Source organism: Buteo buteo, chromosome 4 (assembly GCF_964188355.1).
Source record: "Buteo buteo chromosome 4, bButBut1.hap1.1, whole genome shotgun sequence".
NCBI lineage: Eukaryota > Metazoa > Chordata > Aves > Accipitriformes > Accipitridae > Buteo > Buteo buteo.
The window spans coordinates 22,604,164-22,626,006 of record NC_134174.1 but is presented as its reverse complement, the minus strand read 5'-3'; the positions used below and the strand labels follow the sequence as shown (position 1 = coordinate 22,626,006).

At 44.2% G+C, this 21,843-nt stretch overlaps 1 protein-coding gene across 3 annotated transcripts in view; it reads left to right on the top strand.

The window, feature by feature from the left end:
• Window positions 1-21,843, top strand: part of PLXNB2 (plexin B2) — a 261,372-nt gene that overhangs the window by 9,461 nt on the left and 230,068 nt on the right. For 2 of the 3 annotated variants that reach the window (XM_075024963.1, XM_075024964.1), the window contains exon 2: window positions 402-504. The gene's annotated coding sequence lies outside the window, so the exon portion shown is untranslated. The remainder of the gene's footprint in view (window positions 1-401; window positions 505-21,843) is intronic. The other variant, XM_075024965.1, reaches the window with a different exon arrangement.

The following is a 21,843-nucleotide window of genomic DNA, read 5'->3' as shown; positions in this document are numbered from 1 at the left end:
AGCGTTGCAGTTGCATGGTGATGTTACTCAGTAATGACAACTTTTTGGACATCTTTCAATTAACTAATTTTTAATCTATTTGGCCTATATGTTTTGATACCCTGTTTGTAAAATGCTGTTGATTTGATGTTTCTTGGCTGTTACGACATATCTTTAAGTCTTCAATTACTGTATTCAGTGTGAAATCAGTAGATTTCACCTTCCTTACTCTTCCTCCTTTTGCATTTATACAGATGAAAATGAGGAATTTTCTACAATATCTTGAGATGCCAGCTCCAAAATGATTCCTTGCTTAGAATACCCATAAACCCACTGAACAAGCTATTTCTGTTTGATTGTGCATGTTGCCCAGTCCCTTGTCTTATGTATTCTCTGAAGCATCTTTTCTGTGTCTCTCCCAGCAGGAACAAGTACACGTCAAAAAGCACTTCATCCTGGAAGCTATTTGCACAGAAGCCTGAGCCACAAGAAGTCCCTTTTGCTAGTGGTGGTTGTGCTGCTCAGGTGGGCTAAGAACTCATTTTGACTGAAGGTTTTTTTTTTTTAAACCTCTGTTTCTTCTTCCAAAGTGGTGTGTTGCTTGCTTGAGAAGGAGGAGGTCCTCTAGTAGAGCACTGCAGTGCAGTTGGCTTGGTGCATCGAGGCAAGAGGTGGCTGTGTGGGGTTTATGTGCTTTGGGCTTTGGTTGAAATATTACAGCCTTAAATTTAGTGCAATAATCTGGCAAGAAAAAGTATTTACTTTGTAATTGTCCTGGATACTGTGTGATTTTAATAGTGATTTTTATGTGTATTTTTATACCTCCTGGATCTGTAGTGTAAAATGACATTAAGCAACTTGTGCATGTGAATCATCTCCAAGGTAACTTAGTTATCAAAACATAGTATCTCAATTGCTCAGAGTAACACTTTCCACTTCTCTAATTGCACTTTTGCAATCTGTGTTGCTTATATGGCCACTGTTCAAATTATTGTGTACAGGTGTACTTGGTAAGGACTTTCCAATTTACTTTTCCCAGTTGTAGCAATTAGTTATTATCTTTTCATTTTGATCCTGAGGCCTGTGAAATAAGTGAGTAAATGTAAACAGCGTCCTTGAAACTAAAGTCTTCATGGTATTTTCTCCTACTGATAATTTGAAGAGGCAGACTGTGTTTTCTGTTGTCTGTGGCATAATTAATCTGGTTGGATTATACTTGAACAGGATCTCTGATATCAGAATAGGGTTTAGCAGCCTTGGAAGTTAGGAGCTTTTGAGTAAGGCAGCACTGCAAAGTTGCTGTACATCATTACTCAGCTTGTTGGAAAAAGAAGAGACTGGTAAATTTGTGGCCAGAAATGGCTACGTACTTGCTTCCTTTCTCTCTCTCTCACAAGACTTTTCTATGTTGCTCACACCTTCCACGTACAGTAACTTGGCATGGCCAGGTTGTGTGCTGCTGTGTCTCTGTCCCAAACTGAGATGCTCCTACACCATGCTAATAGTTCAGTGGCATCGGTCAGATGAAACAGGCATATCTACTGGAGTACCAGAAGAAGTCGGGGCTGCTTTGTGTGTAAGTTTGGTGTCCAGAATGCCATCTGTGTGATCCACTGTATGCAGTGGGGTCCTGTAGGTTTCCTGACTGGGGACTTCATACACTCTAGTTTTTTGTTTCTGCCTTTAGCAAGTAATTTCATTTCTCTCTGATTTTTTTTTTTTAAATTATTTTGGCATTGCCTCTTTTTGGGGAAATTTGGGGGAATCTGTAGATGAAAAATACAGTTTATTGGTTTATTGGTATCTTAGTCATATATAAGTAGGGCAAGTGGATGCTGCAGCATTCCTTCTTGCCCAGGAAGGGTGGCGACCTGCTAATTCTATAAGCTATCCTATGTCCTCTCCCCAATAGCCCCTGTCCAAAAGCAGACCTGCATCCCCAGATTTCCTGGCTTAAGCAAAGCCTTCTACAAAGCACTTTTACATCAGGCTCTCCATACCCATGAGATGACTTGGCAGAGAGGGGAGCATTTCTGTTCCAAGTGGGTTAGCAGCATGCACAGACCATCATTCAATGATATGAAGTCTTCGGTAGCAGCTCTGCTGTAAGTAGTTCTGCCATTGCTGGCCAGTAGCTGCTTGGTTGTGCTACCATGACTATCCTGTGGTGCTGTGCTGTGAACTGGACAGGAGAGCTGATCTGGCATTATACCATCTTAGATGTAGTTATTACATGGCTGTTAAAAATAATATTTAAAAGTTTCACTGCATCTCTGATGTGTTTCACAGCATGGCCCTGCAAACACATGTTATTTTGCAATGTTGGATTGAGAAGCTGGAAGGCCAAAAAAAAAAAAAGAGGATTCAAGTCCTGCTTAAATTAATTTTGTTGCCAAACTCTTTGTGTTATCAAGCCACGCTCTTTTCCTTTGCTGCCCATCCTCTCCTGGGTGGCCCTATTAGTCAGGAAAGAGGAGGCTTTTGCAAACAAAGTTAGGGTGTTGAGCTCGTGCTTTCAATAGCAACCGTGCCCCTGCATAGTTTTGCTTCCATTGGGAATAATATGAGGTGGCTTTAAACTGAATACAGCCATTTTGCATAGAACTGGCTAGTGCCTTTATTCCTTATGGGTGCTCTAAATACCATGTCCATTTGCACTTCGTGGGGGAGCTTTCTCAGTACCTGTTGGTTTTCTTTCTCAGCTAATGACCCCCCATGCACTGCTAGCACACTCTGTAGTGTTAACCATGCACATAGTCATTTCCTTTTCCCTCTTACCTCATCTTAGAAGACTTTGCTCTTGAATCTTGTAAATGGGGTGATAATTTCAAAGCAAACAGCTTCCAGTCCCTTCGTGCCAACTTTTGCCCACAAGGTATGCCAAGTAAACAGTGCAGTTAGGAAATTAGTTATGTACCTTCCCTCCTACTGCAAGGCATCCCAGGATGGCTTGTAGCTCTTTAAGTAATGAATAAAGAGAGAGAATCAGGTCAGTACGCCCAAGTTGTGTTTTAATGTATGGAGCCATTGCACAGATCATTCGTATTCTTAAGAAGCTTTAGGAAAACCTTGTAAAATGTGAGGCTTTAAAAAATCTCCACTATTCATGTATTGAACGTAAAGGTAGTTTATTGCTTGCAGCAGAGAAAGAAAATCAAAATATCAAGGATGGGGTAAAAGAAGTATCGATAATTTTCTTCACATATAAAAAATAACTTTGAAGCAGACTTTACCTAAATACGAGGATTCTTACCTCTGTTAGGCTCTTGGAGAAAGCTTAGAAGGATTTCCAGGTGCTACCATGACATTTATAGGTTTGGTTTGGAAACCATGGGTCTGGATGCTGGAATGGCGGATATACAGCAGTCGCAGGGTATGAGACCTGTAATAGGATATGCAGATGCCATCATGCTGTATTTATTCAAGGAGACAAGTGTAGGAAACTATTTAAAAATGTGACTTTAAAAAGCTGACAAAGAAATGGTTAATGCTTAATATATTTAGCTGCAGCCTAGGTATTGAACAGCCTTTGCCAATTAAGCAATAGGAAAATTTGTTAAATGTGAAAACTAGACCTAAGGTTATCGACCCTGAGGCTCAGCTACAAGGGGATGGCGTGGCTGTAAAGAGGAATAACCATTATTTGATCTCCTCCAAATGAGAGAGGGCAGGTCCCAAGTGTACGAGGCTTGCAGGAATTCAAATCAACAGTCGAATTATAATCTAACGAGGCCATGAGCACAAACACAACTTCAATTTAAAGCTCACATGTGTGGCAGCACAAATAGAAAGCTGGAGGCCCCCTGTCCCAAAAGAAGACCCTTCATTAGCAATTTTACTCCCTTAGCATGCCTCAAAGGGCAGTATTGTAATAACCCATAGTGGTTCTCCTTCACACATGTCTAACCACTTCATAAAAGTAGCTATATGCATGGAGTGCTCTCCACTTTTTAGAAATAGGATCTCTGTTATAAAAAAAAAATATTTTATGTATATATAAAATATAAAATTATATGTAATATATATAATATGTACAATATATTTTATAGTTACAATTGATGTGTTTTTAAAGGAAAGTGTGCTCTGTCATGTGAAAACTTTCCCTTCATGTTTCCCAAGTGAAGGTTTTGAAATTCGCTGAAGGTAGGCGTTTTTTTAATAGAAATTCCTTGAGTACCATAAACGTTAACTCAAAACACCTGAAAGAATGTAACGTATCTGTCTTCTGGAATATTTCAGTTGTACTTGTGCCAAATGCAGAGCAGCAAACTCAGCTGCAAGGGCCTAGTTTGGCTGTACTTGTAGTCCCTAGAATGCATGAGCTGATTTTTTTTTTTTTAATACAGATTTAATGCTAAGCTGTTATGTTTACCTGAAGGCAGAGGAAATATTACAATTTTAGTCATTTTTATATATATTAGCCACAAGGTAAGGATGATATGTTCCTGGAATAATTTCTTATTAAATAGTTGTGCTTCAATAAAGCATGAGATCAAACATCCCAAACCACACAGTAACTTTTTTTTTCCTCTTTAGTTCAAATAAACCTCACCTCAATTGACATATTTTTCTTTCTGAGTGAAATTATGAATATCCTCTTTACAAACCTAAGAGATATTAGGAGTTGAGGTAGCCTTCTGCTTAGCCTAGTCCCCATGAAACAGACACTGCTTTATGAGATTTTATTCAGCATCTGCTTTTTACCTGTGAATCCTTAATGAGGTTAAAGCTGTCCAGGTAAATACAATTACAAATGTGATGCAGATCATACCGAAGCCAGGAGATCAGCAGTCCAGAAGCTTTGTGGCTGAACTAGGAATCATCAGAGTAGCCTTCTCCTCAGTGCACACCCATTTCCATTCTGTGCGCATCTTCTGGGGAAGAAAAAGCAGTGGTAGTCAGTGGGACAGACTGGACCTTCCTGGCTTACGCTGTGCAAAGATCAGCAACCAGGTAGGAATCCAGATTTTTATTTATTTTTTGTCTTCTGAGTGGCTGTTTGAATGGTTTTCCTCTTGCTCCGTGGTCAGACAGAAGGCGACATCTTACCTACTTCTCTGTCACAGTTACAATAACTCCTTTCTTTTTTTTTACATAGTCTAAAGATGATTTTTTTTTTTTTTTCAGACTGTATATGTTAAGTATAGGGGGGACAATATGTTTATTTTTCATCCTTTTGTCTGGAGAAACCTGGCAGGAGATTGCTGAGTGCTGGGAAGGCTGGCTAATGGGAGCAATCCTTGCAGCCGCTTCATATTATTTGGCTGTTTGAAGCGAGAGATTAAAAAACCTAGGTGACATCTAAGTTGGGTTTTATCTCTTTGGTGTGACAAGGCTGCACATGTGAAAGTTTTGAGAATGCTGTAATATTTTTCCTGTTTCTAATTTTAGCTATAAATATCTATGGCCTACTTAAATAAGATGGACCAATGTACCTCAAACTGAATAGCTGATTACAAGAAAACCAGATTGCTTTCCTAAATTGAGCAGTTGCACAAACTCAAAACATTCAGAAAAGGTGAATTAACTGAAGGTGTGGGGATGGAGTACACCAAACCTCAAGCCACCTGTGGGCGGGGTGTAATCTTGAGAGAGAAATTCACTTTCTCCTTTGGATTAGAAAGGGGGATTTGATCCCCTGTGAAGATGGAAGAAGCATGATGCTGCCTCATCCTCCCGCTTGGGAGTTGTTCTTCAGTGGGGTGGTCCATCATTAGACCTTTTTCAGGAGAGGAGGTGGCTACCATTTTACAGGAGAGCAAAGTGAAGGATGAGGCTGTACTTATTTGCTCAGGATCAGAACTGCAGATTTATTCCCCAGGCCTGGCAGATCCAGGAGTAGAAATCATGTGTCCAAAGACCTTTGTGCTCGGAGGCCCTTCAAGGATCTCCTCCTGGCTGAAGAATGACCCTCAGGTGGTGGTTTGGCTCTATATTGTACGTAAATTGTATAACTTCAACTAACAAGAACGCACTAAGATTACACTGAGCGCGTGTTTACACAAGAAAATTAAATTGTGAATCTGTACAACTGGGTCCGGTCAAAATAAAGTATCACAACATCAGTCACAAGCAGAGGCACACGAAGGAAATCCTTCACCAGTGTTCGTTGGGAGCACTGCAAATGCCTTGCTGTTCCTGGAGTGCAAAATCATTCCTCCCTCCTAAAGAGCATCCAAATGCTTTTAATATTGACTGGGAGATTAAAAAAACCCCAACAACTAAGTGTACAGCTTGGATCCTATTACTGTATTGAATAGCTATTAATATGGCTGCTGTGGGAGATGCGGTGGGAGAGGAAGCGTAGCTGCCTATAGCTGCAAACTTAAGAGCTTCTGAAGTTTTAAAATGCTCCTGCTGCTTCCTCCCACGTCAATACTACCTGCCATCCTCTATTTGTATTTTGTATGTTGACTTGGGAAAAGATTTGATTTGATGCTACAGCACAGCTTGAGGAACTGGCTGTACAGAATATTAATATCTGATCTTGTTTCATTAATATCAATTTCAGGCACGCATTCCAGAGGGGGTTAATATTAAGCTGTTTTTAACCGCAGCAGTATTGTACAGATTCCTAGACCGAACGCACCAGCTGGTTTGCACTAAATTTTACAGTGCAGGAGACAAGAAACAGACTTCCTCACAGAAAGGGAACGTGGCAGTGGAAGTCCTGCAAGCACAGGGAGGTTTTAGGCACTGAGTGGGATGTCTTGCTTTCTCAGAGAGGTCTGGCAAAGGCAAGGCGGGAGACCAGGGGGATGGCTGGTCTTGCCTGTGCTCTCCCCTTGGTTTCTGATGTTGCTGCTCATCTCAGGTTCTTTGTCCTGATCCCACCTCGGCTCCCTTGTTGACTTGTGTTTGTCTCACGTTGTGAGTTGTAAGCTTTCAGCCAGGCTGCATTTCCGGGCTGGCTTGTGGCCATCTGCCCAGCTCCTTGCGTCCACCTAAAGCAGAAATGGTTGTGCAGCCACTTGCTGGAAGTTGGAGCAGACATTGCAATGGCCTGATGTCCTGCAAGACCACCAAATGAGGCCATTAGACATGAGGTGGTTTTTTTTGTTTTTGTTTTTGTTTTTTTTTTTTACAATTCAGATATGCAGTCTTGGAAGAAGTGAATGAACCATATCCTTCTCTCTTTCTCCACTCTTTCCACCACATAAAATGGCATAATTAGGTAGCAGCTATATTGTTTTACAAATGCCTCTATGCGTGAAATTAGTGTGCTTCCAAAAAAAGCCCTAAAACTGAAAGACTCTGCAATGTTTGTTACAGTAAGTTAGGCCTGTGACATTCTATCCTCTGAGAAATATTCCTGCGTAGGATCTAGTTATCCAGTTCATCAACATGCAAAATTTCTTGCACTACTCTTAGCTTTGAGTCGCGATTGGATTTTGTGAAGATATCTGCAAAGGAGTTTTAGGTATTGAGCTGTATGAAAAGAAAAGGTTAAAAATTGTTGCTGCAGCAGCCATGGAAAGCTATAGCATAAACGCTCACTGCTTTAAAATATGAAAAAATGGTGTCTTTTAAATATCAAAGGGATTAGTATTAATCCAGCACTTGTGATTTTCTTAAATCATGTTATTTGCATAATAATACTCACCACCTGCTATATCTTCAAAGCGCTTTTCAGACATTAACTAATTGATCTTTGTAACACCCCTGTGATGTAAAGACCTGTTATTATCCCCACTCTGCAGATGTGGAAACCAAGGCCCAGAGTAGCTGAAGGAACTTGTTGGGCGCAGGGCTGAGACGGTGGCATCATGGGCGCTGGGTCCCTATTGTCCTTGTCCTCTGGGGGTTTCCGCTTGCAGCACTTCCACGGGTAGCCGCGCTTTTTTCTTGCCTGCCTTTATTTAAGAACAATAAAGGCACGGAGTTATTTCTTTGTGTCTTTGAAGGGATATTGTCAGGGGATGTTTGTTTGGTTTGATTTTGAGGTTTTTTTGCTAAATCATTTTGCTCCGGTTTTTAGTTGCCGTATAGCCGAAGACACCTAAGACAGAAAAGCTTCTTGCAGCTCCTTATTGTCTGTGTGCACCGCAGCGATACTAGTTGAGAGCTTTTAGGCACATTGTTCTTTGTTCAGGACTCAGTGTGGTCTTCCTATTAGGAGCCTTTTGGTCAAATTTGCCCCTGCTTGTCAGAACAAGAAATTACTAAAATGGGAAGTGACAGGTTGAGTTGCCTGTTGTTAGAGAATTTCAATACCTATTCCCATCCCGCGCTGGCGGTGAGCGGCAGTGCCCAGGTGGCTGCCAGAAGAGCAGCCGGTGTCGGGCCGCTCCTGCGGTGGGAGATTGGGGTGGTGATGTTCCCTCCCTGGGGAACGTCTGCCTCCCGGTTTTCCTTCGCCGTGTGTCTGGGGGAGCCACGGGTGCGCGTTGTCCCGGCCCTTGGCTGTGTGGGTGACACGCAGGTGATGTGCAGGTTCCCCCGACCTCCGCCACTGCTGCCTTTGGAGCAGAGCTTAGTAAAATGCCAGGTTGGCCTTGGCAAGTGTTGTGTACCTGGAGCAAAAATGGGGCAAAAATGGAGGACAGGCAGGTGTCACGCACCTAAGGCAAAGAATAGATATTAAAAACTCTTTCACGGGTAATAATCTGAGGGAGAGTTTAAAATGGGGTATTAAAAATATATATTAGAGTCCCTTTAATCTGTCAGTGTCACTTTAATACTTAGTGCAAGGGCTTAATATTGAATTGTATGGATTTGTTTTTACAGATGTTTCAGCAGCATTATCTTCAAGCAGGAAAATAAATCTTGGTGGTGGAGCACTCAGAGCCCGTCAGTGCAGGTTCAGACTAAACCATAGGAAAAGCCTGTGTCACGCCAGATTTCAGGATATGGTTTCTGATAACGTAGGGTTTCCCAAGCGCAGTGCCCGGGCCCCCACGAGGGCTGCAGCGGTGGCAAAGTAGCAGATCATATCAACAAGTTAGGGACATATGTATTGGCTTTAGTTATTTGGCTAAGCAGGGGGCCAGGGGAGGTGAGGAGGGGGAGCACAAGTCACTCTGAATTCCTTTGTACTCTGGCTGGGACAGATGGGCTGTAATCTCTCCTCACAGCACAAATTACAGGGTTTCCAGACTCTCACATGCTTGTGGGTTGTTGGCTTCTTTTCACTCCCTCGAACGTCATTTCCATACAGCCTGTGTTGGCTCAGGGCAGAAACGTCAGGATCTGGCTTCAGGTGAGAGCACTGCTGGTCCCATGAGGTGCTCTCTCCATGTTTTGTGGCATCTTCAGGTAAAAGGGATGGAACCAAAGAGTCCCCGTCCAAAACACTGCTCGGGCGAGGGAGGAGAGAGGGCAAAGCCCTGGTCGTGCTCCAAGTGATGCTTGGTGACAGGAGAAGCGCTCCAGTGCCGATTAATCCGGTAGTGGTGCGTTTGAAGATGGGGAGAAGTGGGATAAAAGGTGGGTCACTTAGCAAGAGGCCGGGCTGGAAGCGTGGGGCAGGGCACGGGGGCGATACGAGCCGGCCGGGGCCTGAGGGTTGAACTCGTCTCGCGGGAGGCATCGTGCCAGCCCGCCGTGCTCCCCTGGCAGGGAGGCACGCGTGCGGTGCTTGGGAGAAGGCTTTGGCGGAGGTGTGCCCAGTGCTCCTAGCAGCCGCGGCGGTGCCCCTCTGCATCCTTCCCCAGCGGAGGACGGGGCAGCCCTCACGCCGGCGGGAGCTGGCTGCTCCGAGGGTCTCGGGGAAGTTGCCATGCTCACGACCATATCGGATTTTTTTATTTTTTTTGTGGCCGAGGGTGCAGCGGCTTGGGCAGTCACCTCAGTCAGGGCTCTTAGTTCAGGGAGTGCCTGAGGGAAGAAATGACTACAGCCAACTGTGGTGTCACGGGGGCTGGTGGCGAAGCAGAGATCGAGCTTCTTTTTATCGTGCTTGGCAAATGCTTTCTGGCCCTGAAGGGACCAGAGCGAGTGGGAACTTGTAACCCATCTTCCCGTTCCTGCTTTTGCTGCTGAGGTTAAATGTGGACCATCAGATCATGTCAGAATTACAACGTGAACATGATGCCCTGGCTTCTGAAACGTCAAATGGGGACATGTCTTCTCTCTCCTGATTTTTTTTCTTTTTGATCTGAAACTACTGACGTGTGGAGTTCCTTTGTACCACAAATGGTAGATGTACTAAAAGGAGTCTGTAGAAACTTCTTATTTTAACATACTTCTTGTAATTAGGGCAAAAAGCTTTTAAACCCAAATCTGTAACATTTCTGCCCCCTTCCCCCTTAAATTAATCAAAGAAATAAGAATATTTTTTGCCACTCAAACTTATGTTTGAGACTTGGGATTCATTTTTTAAGCTTGAAATTTATGACGGACATAGGGCTGTCTGCAGCAGTGAATGACATCCTACATAGGTCCTGCCGAAGCTTCTTCATAGCATCCCATCAGAGGGCCTCACTTCTGGACCGCAGACAACATCAGATGCGATTTATTCCCAGCCTTTGGATCAGCCAGTGCAAATTCTATGTTATTTTTTTTTATTACTGCGAATGCTTACTCAGTTATGGGAGTGGGATGATAGCTTTCCAGAAAACCTGGGCACCTATGAAATAATGACTACGTTTGATCTCTTTTTCTGGTGGGCTGTACTGAACTATCAACCCATGGGAGAGGTCTCGGCAAATTTAGTTTATTTAAAAGAACATTGAAAATAATGGAAAATTGGTTTGGCGTGGGATCTGAAGAGGCCATATAGAGAGTCCATCCTCTGTCGTAAGGCAGAATCAGCTGTGGTTAAGCCGTATGTTACAGATGCTTGTTGAACCTCTTCTCCGGACTTCTGATGGGGAAGACTTCATAGCTGTCTATTCCTCTGCTCAACTATTATTACTGTGAAGTTTTCCCTGATGTTTGTCCTGCAATTCCTGGATGCTGTTTAGGTCTCTTGTCTTTAATAGACATGGCAAATAGTTAATTCCCTTCCTCTGTGAATAATTCCTCTCTATTTGTGTAGTCAATAAAAGCTAAATCACTTGCCAATAATTCTTGGGCCCTTGAAATGGCAAGAAAGCAAGCTTTTAAACTGTTTAAAGTTCTCTTCAGAAATAACACTGCTTTGGCAGTTTATACAGCCTTGAACTTGTTTGTGAGTTGACTCTATAGACTCTGTAACTGGCTAGGTTTGTTTAGTAAACTTTTTAAAACCTCTCACCTTCTAAAAACCAATTGTTTCCATACTGGGGTTATAAATGGAGTTCTGTGCCTCTTACTTGTTTAATTTTGCTGTGAACAAAAATGCTAGTGTCTTCATTCAAGGGCCTGCCTTGCTTTGTACCGGCTGATTTACAATACAATGTGTAAATGTAGTAGCAGCCTGGAACAAAGGAGAGCCTGTTTATCCAAACAAATTTGAGGGTGAGGGTGAAGAGGTAAATTGCAGCCTGTTCACTGAACTGCAGCTTGAAAGCAGAACGAAACAACTGCATGGGGAAACGTGATGGGCAAAATGATCCTCAGGGGTTTTCGGCCCAGCGTCCCTGTAATTTTAGGGTAGCGCTGACCCAAGGAGCCAAGGCAAGCTATTGGGGTGCCCAGGTGCTCCCCAGCCGTTTGGAGGAGCTTTGCTGGCAATTAAAGATTTTTTTTTGTAGCCGATTTTCGTGCCCTGCTTGGAGTGGTTGTTCTTCTGTAGGCAGTTGTGTGGAGTCCAATGTAACCTCTTGGCAGGTCTCGCTGCAGTCACCGCAGTTCCCCCGTCTGCGGCATTTTAGCCGATTACTTCTACTTGTCCTGAACTAAAGCCAGCAAACACATTTCTCGGGTTTAAGTATTCTGGGTATTTTAGCCTTATTGTTAAGCTTGTGTATTTCAGCTATAACGGCTAAGTCTATTAGCAAAGAGATTAAATTGTGTAGAAGTTATATTGCCTTGTCCAGACACGAAAAATAAATTGTTAGAAATGGGCTTCTGTCCAAGGCGTGATTGCTCCTGGAAAATAAATTGGACAAAAGTACTCACTGTGGTGCTTTGCTAAAAGGCCTGTGCCTTGCATGCTTGCTTTTCGCGCTTCCTGTAGATGAGTTCACTACCTAATTATAAAAAACGTTAAGGAGAATCGCCTATTCAAACTCGTATTGATAGCGTGCTTCCTAGTGTTGGCTGCGATAAGGGTCCGGGTTGCTGAAAATCTACATTTTTATTCTGCTTCTGCTACTATGTAACAGCTTGAAAGGGTGATTTGCAGAACAAGGAAGGTTGGTTGTAGCTGGGACGTGATAAGGTGAACCCTTCTTTAATGCAGCTCATCAGCTTCTTGGCTCAGTTGCGTCCTGCATGCTGTGTAGTATTTACTGTCATATCAAGCAACATGAAGTTTCATCTGCCCTTTGTTTTCTTGCCCATTAAGTACAAAATTCATTTCGGTTTTGCAGAGCTTTCTTCTAAACTTTCCCGAGTTATAAATTATGGCTTTTCTGAAATCTTCAGCCTTGCCTGTGGGAAGAACACTTTAATTTGGTTTAACAGTAGATGAGTAATCTAGCTACACATAGTGATTTTTCAGTTCAGCTACAGTCAGCTTCTTACTCCAACTGTTCCACTAAAATTTCAAAGGCGGCAATCAATTCCCAGCCAGCCTTGTTTATCCTCCTTTTGATTTTTCTTGTTCTCTTGGTCTATGACAGTGAAGAGAGCACTATCTTATAAAGCATGTGCGCTGTACTCCTGTTAATGGTTTTCAACATAATTTTGTTAAGTCGGGGTGCTGACCTGGTTTTGCTCCATTTGGTCCTCACCTAGAATTTTATCACAGCCACTCAAATATTTCATGCTTGCTATTTCAAAACAGAGGAACAGCATCTCTTAAGGAATATATTTTAACTTGTAGTGTCTGTTTTGGTCCTTCCCAGTGTGAAACTGGGTCAGCGTTAGTTAAACTAGTTTATCTTGTTCTTCGTATACCTGAACACAGAGTCAGGCTGAAAGCTCTCACTCGGTGTGCAGGTTCACTCCACAGCCATTTTATAGGCACCCGAACTTGAAACACATCCTTTCAACATTGGCGAGCTCTGTTCTGCAGATGGGTGGATGGACGGGACGGAGAGACGTAAGGGCTGACTTGTGTCTGCGAGCACAGGGGGTAGCTGTGCCGAGGCCAGCAGGGAAGCTCCCGATTTGGGGCATTGGGTGCTCCTCAGGGTGGCTGAGCAAAGGAAGAGGGATACCCTGATGGTGTGAGAGCTGCTGCCCCGCGAGGTACTGGTGGGTCAGCAGATGGGATGTGCTGCTGATGAGAAGCTTGGTTTTATTCCTGTAATTAGTAGGTAAGGTTAGTTTACTCCTGAGAACGTGTAAGAGGGAGGGTTGGTCTTCAGGGACTGTTGCCTGCTGAAGGTGGCGGGGAGGGGAGTTGTTTTGTTTTAAGCAGCTAAGTGTGGTATGGACCGTTTCCTGACGGAAGGACAGAAACATCTTCATAGCTCTCATTCTAAAAAGCTTTGAGAAGGCTGTGGGTGATGGGTCAGCCCATAAAAGTTATTAATTTCATGTGGAGTGGTTAAACTTCTTGCTGACTTAGTTAATGTACCCACTGAACTTGGATAAAAGGTTAGAGATGGCAATTATGGAAAAATCCTTTTCCGTTAAGCTTTTCTAAGCTTAACCAAGCCACTGTCAATAATTACTCTTTTTTCCTTGCTGTTGTGGACTGAATCTAATCCAGACTTCGTTTATTTAATTTTTTATTGCTTGAATGTGCACGCTCAAGCTACATGGAGAATATCAAGCTACATTGGGTACACACTGAGCAAATGCATTTGCCGGACGTACCTGGTGTGTTAAGCAGTGAATAGATTTACAGTATGTTTGTAAGTGGCCATAATTGGGTTGTAAAAGTGCATGCTCTTGTGCTTTTATTTCTCCGTTTGTCTCTTAAGTTGAACAAGGCATCTTGCAGAGTGGCATCGGGATGGAGGAGGGGTTCAACCAGAAGGGCTAGAAATAGCAGCTGTTTGTTTATGCCAGGATTTTTATTCTCTCTTCTTCCTCCTCCCTTTCTTAGGGGTAGTCTTATGTATTCCACCCACTCTCATTCCCTTCTGGTGAATGTGTGTGGATATGCTCCAGGACCATATGTGCTCGTAGATATATACTTCAAAGGAAACTCTAGACCGCCTAGAGAAGCTGTTTGAGTTTAGATGAGCCCTGAATTTGCCGACTGCTACAGCATTTCTTTTGAAGAACCACGTGGCAGTGCTGCCATTTCTTTCCTTCAGCACCTTTACACACTGATGAACACCCTTAGCCCCCAAAGCAAGTAAGCTGCTCATACACATACTCTGTATGAACTTAAGCAAGCTGAATTTCACCTCAAGGCATCAGCTCAGCTGGACTTTTTGGTGGCTAGCTGACATGTTTTGGATCACATGATGTATTCGCCCAGCAGTGAGGATAACGTGAGGTTGTTTCTTTTTTTCCCCCTCCATGCACAATGATTTCTTGAAAGAGGGTTTTCCCAAGTGGTTTTCCTGGAACAGCAGGCACTTGCCCCAGCTGATTCAGGGACGCTGTCTTACCAAGTTACTGTTTCTAGGTACTGAGGATTCTGTCTGCAGACTGGAAAGACCTTGGCTGTGTCTGCTCTGCTGGGCCTATTCTTGGTTAGATGCCTACTTTCTGTTTGACAAACCTCTGCAGATTCTTGGTGGCTTCCATATGATTTGTGTGGTGTTCAACTGAATACGCTAAACATACTCTCGGTTGGGGAATGCAGGGCATCTGATGCAGATTTCGGCGTCCTTTTCCTTCCATAAAACAGAATTGCACAATAGCTGCTCCATTCCAGCAGCAGCAGCTGTTGAGCCTGTGCCGTATTCAAGTGAAATGTTTGCCAAGAGTTGTCCATTAAATTTTCCAATATGAAACATTGATCCTTCATATGAAGGCATTTATTTTAAAAAGCATTCCTACCTGTTTTTATGGATATTTGGTCAGCTACTCTTGAAAAATGAGTGATTGTACCTGGCAGTTGCTTCAACGGACTTTTATATAGCATCTTTCACTCTTTATGTGCTCTAATCCATGGTGCTGATCTTCATAAATTTGTTTCTGTAGAAGCAAGTTTCATATCCCAGACAGGCTGATCCTGTTTGTAGCTAGCTGGAGGTAAGGGAAGGAAAATAGTTTGATTTTTTTCACAGGTGTTGCCATGCAGTCATGCATTCCCTTCTCCAGCCTTCACACTTTGGTCAGCCATGAAATGCAGCATGCGAGGGCGTGTATGGAAACCGTCAGCTAAAAAACCCATCCTCTCTGAGCATAGGGAATTGGTCATATTAGGGATGAGCAGTCTTGCTTGCTCGCCTCCTAAGACAGCGGCATGAAATTGCATTTAGAGACTTGACAACAGCAAAAGAAAATGACCTCTCCACTTCACCCTGCCTTTGGAGGAGCATGTTCTTGTTAGCTGGGCTGCTCATAAAGGTGCGACTCTCTGTTATCCCTAAGATGATCTGCCAGTGTGCTGGGGGTGCTTCTTGGCTCCCCAGCCACGTTCTTGTTTCCTTCTTATCTGCGGCTGGTGGAGTGTTTGTGTTCACAGGATCATTTGTTTACAAATGATATCGTTTATCCTGGGACTACATATTCTGATGATGATCAATGGCTCAGTTACTTTTAATAAAGCTGAAGCAGTCAGACATGGGAATTCTTTTGAAGCTGTTGAGGCCTTGTCTGAGTCATATAATACCTTAAATGAAAACAGAGCAAATAGGAAATGTAGAAGCAAATGACAGGTGTTGGCAGGAGGGATGTTTAGGAAGTTTATAGCTTTCACGGCTTTCTTTTCTGCTCAGGGCAGATGATTGCTCTGCCTTTAGGCAAAGACAAGCTGCAAATGAGAAGATGGTGGAGAAAAATGGCTAGCGATGGCAGGGAGGTGGGTGATGGGTCTGACACGTCTTCCTTTTTCAGCACAGGCAAAGCTCCTTGTTCTGGTGGATCAAGTTCAGCGTTTGGTGCTGACGCCCTTGGCTCTGGAAGGGTGGTCACGGGACGAGGCTGGCTGGAGGCCAGGCCTCAGCAGCTCAGCACAAGGAAGGGTTTCCTGGGACCTCCAGTAATGATTAGCTCCAAGATGCCCTGGCAGGCATTGAGTGGTTTTGGGAAGTGTTTGGAAGCTGATTCTGTAGTCTATAATAAATATTCATGTATGTTTTGATCTCCCCCAACCTCCCTACCTGTGAGTGTCCATATGACAGTTTAACTCTTTTGCCAATTCAGGTTGTACACAGCCCTTTGTCAAGCTAGCAAAGCAACGGTGCTTTTCTGCAGGGTTGGTAAAAGGTGATCTTTAGATACTACATTTAACTTTTTCTTTAATAGGAATGGATACATAGCAGTGAACGCTGAGTGAGGACATCCCTACTGTTCACTTTTCCAATAATATGGAACTTAAAGGCAACACATTTATGGCCTTTAAAATTTCTAAGCAAAATAGCTTATCAGAGGTTCAAAAAAGATTAAGTTTCAGGAAAAAAATGAAGTAGAAGTACAGTGTGTGTTGTGCTGGCTAGTTCGTTTTTGTAACCCTGGGCATATGTGACTGTGCTGCAGAAGATGTGGGCTCTTCTTTCCCCACTCACCTTCCTATCCCATCAGCCTCCAAGCTTTTTGAACCAGCGCATGTTGTTAGCTCTTAACATCTCTCGCTTCTCTGCTATGCTGCTGCATGGTTAAACAGTTGACTGGTGATACTATCCAAGCATGGCTGTGGCAAACGGCTTATTGTTTTGCTGTCAACTGGGTGTCACTTTCCATGGCATCTGGTATCTGACCACAGTTTGAGAGCCACTGCCCTAGTCCCACTGGACTTGCGCACTCTTACACAACTAGTGAAGCACACTGCTGGTTTTCCACCTTCAAGATGAGGTCTTACTGTGCATGGGAAACCTAGTCTAGGTATTGGATCATACTAACCACCATTGATAATAACGTTGGGGGACAGATTGATGTGGGTTTTATTTCCTGAGATCACAGAATCACACAGAATCAGAGAATGGTTGAGGTTTGGAAGGGACCTCTGGAGGTCATCTGGTCCAACCCTCTTGTTCAAGTAGGGCTTCCTAAAGCCAGTTGTCCAGGACCATGTCTAGATGGGTTTTTAATATCTCTAAGATGCTGCAGCTTTTCTGGGCAACCGGTGCCAGTGTTCGTTCATCCTCACAGTGAAAAAGCATCTCCTGATGTTCAGAGGCAACATCCTGTGTTTTGGTTTGTGCCCATTACTTCTGCTCCTGTTTCCAGGCACTACTGAAAAGCACCTGGCTCCATCCTCTTTGCACTCTCCCTTCAGGTATTTATATATATTGACAAGTTCCACCCTGAGCCTTCCTTTCTCCAGGCTGAACAGTCCCAGCTCTTTCAGCCTTTCCTCATAGGGTAGATGCTCCAGTCCCTTAATTGTACTTGTGGCCCTTTGTTGAAATCTCTCCAGTATGTCCATGTCTCTCTTGGGGACAGAACTGGACGCAGTACTCCAGGTGTGGCCTCACCTCTCTCAACCTACTGGTGACACTTTGTCTAAAGCAGCCCAGGACACCACAGGCTGCCTTTGCAGCAGGGGCACATTGCTGGCTCATGTTGAACTTGGTGTCCGTGAGGACCCCCAGCTCCTTTTCTGCCAAGCTGCTTCCCAGCTGGGTGGCCCTCAGCATATACTGGTGTCTGGGGTTGTTCCTCCCAGGTGCAGGACTTTGCACTTCTCCTTGTTGAACTTCATGAGGTTCCTGTTGGCCCGTTTCTCTAGCCAGTCAAGGTCCCTCGGGATGGCAGCACAACCCTCTGGTGTATCAGCCACTCCTCCCAGTTTTGTGTTATCTGCAGACTTGCTGAGGGTACACTCTGCCCCATCAGCCGGATCATTGATGAAGATGTTGAACAGGACTCGGCCCGGTGTTGACCCTTGGGGTATACCACTAGTCATTGACTTCCAACTCAACGTTGGGCCGTTGATGGGTATGAGTGTTCTAGTGGCAGGGTTTGAGCAGCAGAGAGATGGGATTAAAAAGCGCCTTGCCTGGCTGCCACTGGTGAGCTGAAGGAAGCTGGTGTGAGCGAGGTGCAGACACGGGGAGACGTGTGGCAGTGTTCGCAAGAGGTCTTGCTTGACAGCTGTGGAGGGGAGCTTCCGGAGGGAGAGATGTGTGTTTGTCTTGTAGGTTATTGCAGATTTGTACGTTTTTGTCACTAGTCTTGAAAATAGTTTATCCCCAGCTTCTGGAGTCAAATGATTGAGGAAGTGTCAGCATTTTCTTTTAAGACCAATAATCTCCTTGTTCCTGCGATCAATTTGAGAAGGTAGAGCAATTTAAATCTGAGTGCTTAAAAATGAAAAGTAAATAAAAACACGCCTTATTTGCCACTTGTGAACCTGAGACCATCAGTACAGCTAGGGCTTGGACTGCTTTGAGCTCGCGTAGCCTGGTGTCTGGGTGGCTCAGGTGCTGCGAGACTGCACGCACACGGTGATGAAGGCTTGCTGCTGGCAGGGCACATGCATTATGTTGAAGCATGCATCAAGCCGGTGGGGTTGCCTCCCAGAGACTTTAATATGCTTGTAGTAGTCCTTTGTCTGCAAAAGTAGCAGTCAGGCTGAGTGCTGTTCCCCTTTCTTTTCGGGGCAGGGTGGAGTTCAGTGGTTTCCATCCTGCCGCCAGTTCCTTGTGCCTCTCTCCCTCCTCTGCAGCTGGCGGGTGCTGCTTCCTCCCTGAGCTGATTCAGCTTCTGGCGAGGCTGCGCTTTGCGCCAGACCTGTGAGATGTTTTGATTTGGGGGCGAATTGTTTGGGTTTTTTTAAAGAGCACAGCGCTCTTTTGGAGGTTTTATTTTTAAACTCCACGTGTGATCCTGCACCCAGCTTGCCTGTGGTTAGGCAAGCAGCTGAACTGGCACCGGGGAAAGGTGTGGTAGCCCTCCTGTGCGGGCAGGGAGGCGTGGGGGTGGTGGCAGGGGGATGGAGGCAGCTCCCAAACCAGCTTTGCTGCTGGAGGGTTGGCAAGGTGCAGTGGCATCCTTCCCCAGGTGCTTGCTGTGCCTCCTGCCCCTCCCCGAGGTTGCTGCCCGCTAGCTAAAAGCTGGCAGAACAGAGTCCAAGGGACCTCCCTGGGATCCGCGGGGACTTTTACTCCAGCTCCTTGGTGGCAGGGCTGCAGGCACAGCCCCATCTGCCATACCCACAGAGCCTGACCAGGCTGGTGGGTAGCCGGGGACGTTTGCCCGTGGAGGGAGGCTGCACAGTGACAGCGGTGCTGAGCCAGGTGTCCCTTGTCCACCTTGCTCACAGCCCTGTAGCTAAATCGCTCTAATCTTGTTCCTGGTCCAAAGCAAAGTGATCAAGACTGGGCCATATCTGCAAATATAGCGAGTCTTCTCATGCGGTGTGAGTCACAGGATCGGGGAAATGGTTGTGCTGTGGTGGAGCTGGAGAGGGGTCAGAGCTGAAGGTGCTTGTATTCTGAACGAGACAGAATGTGGTACCTGGGCCCAGGTTCCTCTCCGGTAACCTCATTTTTCCCTGCGCTGGAGCTGGGTTTATCATAGCCCTGGAAAAGACATGGGCATTAGCTGTGTTGTTATTGTCTTGCTAAGGAACTTCTACTTAGGTATTAGTTTTTCCTGGCTCACCTTGGTGAAGAATCCTGTCTAACAGCAAAAGGGAGCCTGGCCCTTATAAAAACCACCCATAACATCCTCTCTGAGCATCTGTTAGCTGTGTCCCAGTTGGCTTGAAGGATCTATGTACTTGGTGCTTGTGAGCAAAAGCTGTGTGAACCTGCCAAAATTATGCCCTTGGCTGCAAAGAGAAGAGGCACATGGAGTCCAATTACTGGCTTTAAGCAGTATAAAATAATATTAAATAACTCCTGATTTTTAGATTTAATTAAAATGAAAGGCTGAATTGGCACAGCCACTTCTGAATTCTCAGCAAGGGGTAGGAGTTTGCAGCAGAAAGCGAGGTCTAGGGGAGAAACTTTGAAATCATTCTAGTAGTGCTGGAAGACGGAGATCCAAAAATATTTGGCCTTGCTCGCTGTGCTGAACATGCTCCTGTTCATGCTTTTTGTTGCTTGTTCCCAAGTGACAATGACACATTCACTTAAGTCATGGGGAAAAAAAATTAGATTTCAAAGCAGCTGATTATGAATCATACCAAAAAAACCCAACCACCCTGTACTGGGGACATAAGAAAAATGTAGTTCAGCATTTACAATCATGAGAAAAAGAAGTTCAGGGAAGTAAAGCATCCAAAGTAGCCTGCAAGTCATTGCGTATCAATACAACTTGACAAGAGTGATTTCTGTCAGCATGTCAAACTATGTATTTTGCAGTAATCTTCTTCTATTTGTACCGAGATTGCCTGGTCTGACTGACAGCTAGTTTGCTTGTTCATTCATGGGGTAATCTGTTTTGTCTCCTATGTCTGTATGAAGCTGAAGAAGAAAATTGCAGGTAGGGTTTTTGTAGGGAGAGGGAGTCTTTCCTGCTCATCTCTGTGTGTGAAAAGTTGCAAGCTGTGTTCAAGGGAGAAGAGAAAATCTCTGTTCTGCTGTTGTTTCTGGGATACTGTTAGAACACCTTTCTAATGAAGCTCTTGTACCATGGCGGTGGAATTCAGTCCCAGAGGGGTCCTTGGCAAAAATGAATTTGGAGGATTCCCACAGTTTCTTTAAAAATCTATTTACTTGTGTTATGTGCTACCGATTCAGCTTCTTAAACTTGTTTTTTTTCTTCAAGACGGAAGAATTAACAATCCTCTGAGTGTAATAACAATCTTCTTTGGATGTTATTCTAAATATGGTGTTATAACTGCAGTACTTAAGTTTTATGTTGATAGTGTTTAAATTATCGCAGGGAAATGCAAAGCTATATTCAGTTTGGACCTTTTGTTTAAAAAAAAAAAAAAATTCTAAGTACTTAGGCTTTCCTGAATTACATGTTTTCTGAGAGAGAGACTATAAAACCAATCCAGCCTTGGAAATCCTGCCCACTTTGCACTGACATGATGTTAAGCAATGCTTGGGCAAGTGCATTTATGAAGTGACGTGGTTGAAAGCTGCAAACCTATGTAATTATCTACCTCCAGATGCACATGCTAAACTTTCAGTGTTGCCGCATCACTTAAGCACAGTCTACAGTCTTCTTCCATGAACCTTGCAGTATTTCATGGGGTGTTTTTTGTTTAAGCACAGTTCCTCAGAGACACATTAGAAATAATTTCAGCTTTCAATTAATTTCCTACATTTCAAAAGCTGTAGCGAAAAACAAATAATAAAAATGCATAGCCGCTCAACAATCAGGAGATGATAATCAAGCCATATGGGAGGGGAAGGGGATGCTCCATGTATATTTGGCTTTGTGTTTCTTTTTTTTTTTCATAGGAAGAGAGTCATCTGAATCGTTGCTCTGGAAGTATTTGGGGTTGGCATAGCTACTGCAAACCACAGTAGCATTCACCAAACCAAACGGTGGTAATGTGCTCAAAACCTGCTCTGATCAATTCCTTCATCATTTTCTGATGGGCCTAAGCTACAGCTGTCAGCACCCTAAGTGCGGGGCAGATCCATGTTTACTGGAGTTAATGGGAGTGCTTGTTTTCCCCTTCCTGCTTGTTAAGTGGTGTGGGATCCCCAGTCCCTGCTGTATCTGGGAAATGATGCATCATCCAGGTTGACCGAGGTGTTACTGCAGACCGACTTACTGTGCACAAGGGTGACCCATCCTAGGCGACTAAGGGTGGCAACTTTATGCAATAAGTTCATAACAGAGCTCCTGCCTACACCCGTATCTTCCAGTTTGAGTGGGCTGAGGACACTCATGTTATTAGGTGCTACAATGAACAGAAGC